This window comes from Trichosurus vulpecula, chromosome 7, assembly GCF_011100635.1.
Source record: "Trichosurus vulpecula isolate mTriVul1 chromosome 7, mTriVul1.pri, whole genome shotgun sequence".
Classification (NCBI taxonomy): domain Eukaryota; kingdom Metazoa; phylum Chordata; class Mammalia; order Diprotodontia; family Phalangeridae; genus Trichosurus; species Trichosurus vulpecula.
In genome coordinates this window covers 17,369,774-17,376,149 of record NC_050579.1, presented here as the reverse complement: position 1 = coordinate 17,376,149, position 6,376 = coordinate 17,369,774, and the positions used below count along the sequence as shown (strand labels likewise).

At 42.1% G+C, this 6,376-nt stretch overlaps 1 protein-coding gene across 1 annotated transcript in view; it reads right to left on the bottom strand.

Annotated features, from left to right (window-relative positions):
* LOC118857064 (zinc finger protein 883-like) overlaps positions 1-6,376 on the bottom strand; it is a 41,711-nt gene that overhangs the window by 19,818 nt on the left and 15,517 nt on the right. The gene's annotated exons all lie outside the window — the stretch shown is intronic.

Genomic DNA, 6,376 nt, shown 5'->3' with positions numbered 1-6,376 from the left:
CTTTTTTTTTAAATTTTGAGTTCCAAAGTAGTTTTATATAAGTTATATGTGTGCAATCCTGTAATACTATTTCCCTATCAGTCATGTGAAAGAAGACAGGAACCAGAAAAAACCCCCAAAACATGGAAAAATGAAGTGAAAAACAGTATGCTTTGATTTGCATTCAGACTCCCTTAGTTCTTTGTAGACAGACAGCATCTTTCATCACAAGCATCCTGAGCCCTTTGGAATTGTCTTGGATCCTTGTATTGCTGAGAATAGCTAAGTCACTCACAGCTGATCATTATACAACATCACATTCATATTATTAAGAAATGAGGTGAATGTTGAAAAGCTTTCAGCCAGTCTACATGTCTTAGTACATCAGACGATTCATACCCAAGAGCTAGCCCCTTACTTACTCAACATCAAAGAATCCACACTGGAAAGAATCCCCATGAATTTAATGAATATAGGAAAGCCTTCAGCCGTAGTTCAAACCTTATTCGGCATTTGAGCATTTGTTCTGGAGAGGAACCTCATGATGTAATGAATTTAAGAAGCCCTTTAATAACACGTCCCTAATTCAACATTAGAGAGTTCACACCACAGAGAAACATTAGGGATGTGATGATTGTGGGAAATCCTGCAAGCAGAGCTCATTCTTTACAGAGAATCAGTACTGGAGAAAAACACCTAGGAATATAATGGGAAACAGTTTACTGACAGTTCACGCCTTAGTCAACACTGGAGAATCAACAGTGGAGAGAAACCACACGTGTGTAACACGTATGGGAAACATCTTAGCAATAGCTTATTCTGTATGAAATATGAAAGAATTTATTCTAAAGAGAAATCCTACGGGAAAGTCTTCAGTGAGAATTCATACCTCCTCAAACACCAGAGAATCCATACTGGAGCGAAACAATGTGAAGATGACACAGTGGAAGGATCACCCTGGCCTGAGAATCAAAAGACTGAGACGACCTAGGCTTGAGGCCCATCTCTGGTACTTTCTAGATGAATGATGCAAAGCCTTGGGTTTCTCATCTGTAAATGAAGGGCTGAATGAGATAAACTATAAGTTCCCTTACAGCTCTAATATTCTGTGAGTGTTAAAATGTATTAATATACAAGTCATTCCCCAATTGATAGATGGTCAAAGGATTTGAACAGGCAGTTTTCAGAGGAAGAAATTAAAGCCATCTATAGTTGTATGAAAAATGCTCTAAATCACTATTGATCAGAGAAATGCAAATCAAAACAACTCTGAGGTACCACATCACACCTATCAGATTGCCTAACATGACAAAACAGGAAAATGATAAATGTTGGAGAAGATGTGGATAAAATTGGAACACTAATGCACTGCTGGTGGAGTTGTGAACTGATCCAACCATTCTGGAGAGCAATTTGAAACTATACCCAAAGGGCTATAAAACTGTGCATACCCTTTTGACCCAGCAATACCACTACTAGGTCTGTATCCCAAAGAGATCAGAAAAATGGGAAAAGGGCCCACATGTACAAAACTATTTATAGCAGCTCTTTTTGTGGCAAAGAATTGGAAACTGGGGTCATGTCCATCAATTGTGGAATGGCTGAACAAGTTGTGCTATATGGTAATGGAATAATATTGTGCTATAAGAAATGATGAGCAGGCAGACTTCAGAAAAACCTGAGAAGACTTGTATGAACTGATGCAGAGTGAAGTGAGCAGAACCTGGAGAACATCACACACAGTAACAGCCACATGGTACGGTGACCGACTTTGATAGACTGAGCTCTTCTCAGCAATGCAAGGATCTAAGATAACTCCCAAAGACTCATGATAGAAAATGCTACCCTCATCCAGAGAAAGAACTGGGGAGTCTGAATGCAGATGGAAGCGCACGATTTGCTCTCATTTTTTCTTTTGTTGTTTTGTTTCTTTTTTCTTGTGGTTCCTCCCACTAATTCCAATTTTTCTTTACATCATGACTAATGTGAAAATATGTTTAATATGAATGTATATGTAGAGCCTTTATCAGATTGCACGCTATCTTGGGGGGGGAGGAAATTTAAAACTCAAAATCTTATGCAAGTTAATGTTGAAAACCAAAAATAAATAAATTCTTTAAAAAGAATGTATTAATGTAAGCAAACTTATAGTAATCAGTCATTTCTTACTGAATATCAGAGAATTTATACTGGAGAGCATATTCTTGGCCTTGGTCAATATAAACCGACTCATCACCAACGCATGCTGCTGTAGGGGGCAGGCCAACTAGAACAAATCATCATTCACTGGCTAGTTTTGTTCCTGGTCCTGTCTGACCTTCTTCATCTCTATCCTGGGCTCAATGCTTTATCGCCATCTCGGCTCTTGTCCTTAACCCTCTAGTATGTGATTGACCTCACTTAGGCTTCTGTTGTTTGCAGTGGCGTGGTGACATTCTGATTTAATGAGAAAGTGGTACATAATGGGAAGAACACTAGCCTGAGAGTCCGAAGACCCAAGTATAAAGCTAAGCTCTACCAAACTATGAGCTGTATGTCTTTGAGCAAGGCACATCATCTTTCTGGGCCACATTTCCTTCATCTGATCCTAGTCTCCAGCTTTCTCCCTGGTGCAATGAATACCTCTTCTTGCTTGGCATCAGGCCAGGTGATGACTGGTTGGATTGTACATTCTTATCACACTCCTGCGAAGTCTGTAGTCAAGAGTACCTACAGCGATGGCATAGTGATGTATGCCTAATCTGCAGCTCCTCATCTTGGTAATATCTCAGAGGTCATGCCTAGTATCCAAGGTCATGCAGACAGGAACGATATCTTAGCTAAACTTGACGTTTCTGTTAATTCCTGGCACAGTGCTTTTCATGTAATAGTGGCTTAATAAATCTTTAATTTGAATTCGACATCAGCCTCTCCTCCACAATCCATGGTTTCTCAGACCTGCCCTCGAGCTTCCACTATAGGTCAAGGGTTTTGACTATACCCTCTGCCCACACTCAGCTTTGGGGTGATTGCGTAAAATCAGCCAAGACCAGAGGAACTCTGTTCTACTACACATAGGACTACTGTCTCTGTGATCCAAAAACACTGCCTGAAGTGTCTCCTTTATGCAGACTTTCTACTATGACAGAAGCTGTTTCTTCAGGGCAATGCACATTTTACCAACCCCGTGGAAGGTAAGTGGATCAGCCATTGCCACACTAGGTAACAACCGTGGAGGCTGCCTGCAGAAGACCATTTTTTGGATGACAGCCATCTAGTCCATTATTTGGCAAATCATTTTTGCCAAGAGTCTCTGATGGCCATCTCAGGAGGTAGAGGAGCCCCTAGTTAAACTCACCCTACTTACCTAGAGCCACCCAAATGTTTACCTGGTCCGGAGATTGTTCCCCTGTCTCGCTTAAACTTGGAGCTCCAGGTTTAAGCATTTAATGACTTAAGAGCATTCAGGAAAGTTACAGAAATTGCCCTGGGGCAGTCATAGCTTATCCCCATCATTGCTGCTACAGCATCACCGAGGAGAAGCCTTACTACTGGACCTAAGGAGTATGATTTCTGGCTGCTTTGACCAAGTCAGGCTTTCACCATATTCCTTTCGATCATCCCCACTCCAAACCTCATCTACCACTTTTCTAAGGCTCTCCTTATAATTCAGCAATGTGTTTAGCACCACCTTGGCTAGCTCCTTACCCATTCCCACAAACACTGACCCCATTACTGCGACTAACCTGGTGCCAATAATGTCCCTACTAGTTGGTAGATTGGACTATGAGCCCTAGCCTTCAGTGTGGTATTATTCATGAAGAACAGAAGAGGATAAATAAATGAAAAAATTTAAAATGAAGTTTCCAAAAGAAATTCGAATGATGGACAACCATATTATAAAATGTTCCAAATCACTGAGAGAAATGAAAATCAGAAAAACTAAGTTTTCACCAGAAACCCAACAAACCGGGAAACAAATGATGGAAACAGTCGATGTTTGAGGGGCTGTGGAAAGACAGGCAAAATAGTAAGGTCAATTCTTAATTGGTTGAAGGAGCAAACTCCATTGGTCAATTGATCAATGTCAACTTGGAGTGAGGTTTGTAGTGCCCTGGTCCACTTAATATGAAGTTAATAGCAATCTCAGTGTCTAACACGGCAGCTAAGGTGGCACGAACACTTGTCAGGGATGTGTAAAGGGGATTTCACTTGACTTATGAGTTGAACTAGAGTTCTTCTCCATCTCTAAGATTCTGTGATCCTATACTTCTTGAGACAATTTGTCTAACTCACCTCCAGTTTACTGTGCAGGTTAAACACCACATGCTCCTTCATTAATCCTTGTGCGGTGTGGTCTCCAGTCCTCTCTTCATTCTGGGCTTCCATCTCTCAACCTGCATTGGCTGGGTTCTTAAAAATATTTCTATTTCCTGTCCCTGGCACACAGCAAACACTAAATAAATGCTTGTTGCTTAGCTGATTCGTCGGTGTCCTTAAAGTCAAGGACAGAACACAACATTCCAGACATGGTTTGATCAGGATCCATTTGATAGAGTGGCCAGGCATCCCCTTGGTTCCGTAGCAGCCTGAGATTATGCTGGCTTTTTTGGCTGCCACAGGTTGCAGTCTGCTTTTTAAAAAGGATCTTTCAAAAATAAACTATTGTGTAGCCATGTTTCCTCCATTCTCTTCTTTTCATGAGTACTTTTTGAGAGAGTATGTGGCTTAGTAGAGAGAGCTGACCTTGAAGCTGGGGTGATCTAGGTTCAAGTCATGCTTCTGACAGATCCTGGCTGGGTGACCCTGGGCAAATTACTTCTCAGTGCTCTAAAAGAGCCTCTCTAAATCAAGCATTTATTAAGTGCTTACTGTTTACCAGGTACTATCCTGAGCACAGGGCATACAAAGAAAGACAAGAGACAGTCCTTGCTCTCAAAGAGCTCACAGTCTAATGGAGCAGGAAAATGCAAACATATTTGTACAAACAAGCTATAGACAGGGTAAATTGGAGATGATCTTAGAGGGAAGGCACTAAGATTGGGAAGGACTTTAGTGGAGACTTGGAGGAAGTAGGGGGAGAAGATTCCAGGCATGGAGGACAGCCAGTGAAAATGCCCAGTTAGGAGACAGAATGTGCCAGTGTCACTGGATTGAAAAGTATGCATCAGGGAGTGAGACGTAAAGAGACTGGAAAGGAAGGGGCCAGGTATCCAGGGCTTTCAAAGTCAGGCAAGGATTTTTCTATTTGGTTCAAGAGATAAGAAAATAAATTGCAGGGAAAGCACCAACCTACATCAATGGAGGATTTCCTCACCAGGTCCAGTCTTGATCCTTGTTATTTGAACCCAAATGTAAGACTTTTATCTCTTAAAATTTCATTTGTCTTTTAAATTTTTCACTTTGTTAGATCTGTCCCATCATTTAGCTTGTTGAAACCTTTTGGGATTTGGAGGATGCGTCCTGTAGGAGGTGGGGCACCTGAGCTGAGCCTTGGAGGGAGCTTGGGCTTCCAGGAGGCAGAGGCAAGAAGAGCATTCCAAGCATGGGGAATACAGAGGTAACAGAGCACTGTGTATGGGAAAAGCAAGTGGGCCGGTTTGCCTAGAGTGTAGCTAATGTGAGAGCAAGGCTGAAGACAGGTTTTGAAGGGCACTGAATGCCACACAGAGGAGTCTATGTGTAAGGGGTAAGGGAGTGGGAAGAAGTGTTAGGCAGTTCTATAAATCAAGTGTTTGTGAGCTCTTTACAAGATGGCAGGGCAGTTATGCCCCTCCGTAGGTGGAAGCTTAAAGAAGCTCTCTGCAGAGTTTGGGATGCCCATTGACATCTCATTAAGAGGACAAAGACTGAGGTTGCTTCAAGATTCATTCATTCAACGTGTCGCCCATGACCAAGGGCCCATTTCCTCCCACCCCCACTCCCCTTCCAAATCTGGTCTCACCCAGATTAAGTTTAATCCTGGGGGCCTGAATCCAAGAAGATTTGTTCCTTTCTCTTTTTGTTTCTTGTCCCCTCATAAGTTTTACTTGGGGGAAAGTTCTAAAATAAAGCTTGGGTCTGGTTTATGCCTATGTTTCATCAAAGTGTATAATAAGATTTGAGGCTCCCATACAGGCAACTCAATGCACAATATGGATATTGGTTGTGGGCCACATTTATTACCCCACCATAAAAAGCACAAGAGGTAGGCACAGCACATCAGACTCCATCAGAAGGTATGTTGAGGGTCGGCCATTCATGGCACTCAGTGGTAGAGTTGGCAGAGCCTGGATCTCTTGGCCCACCCCTACATGGAACTTGATATTTTAGAGCCTTTAGACTGTTGGACTGGGGAACCTGCGGTTACATGTGGCCCCCTAGGTCCTCAAGTGCAGTGATTTGACTGAATCCAAACTTCACATAGCAAATCCCCTTA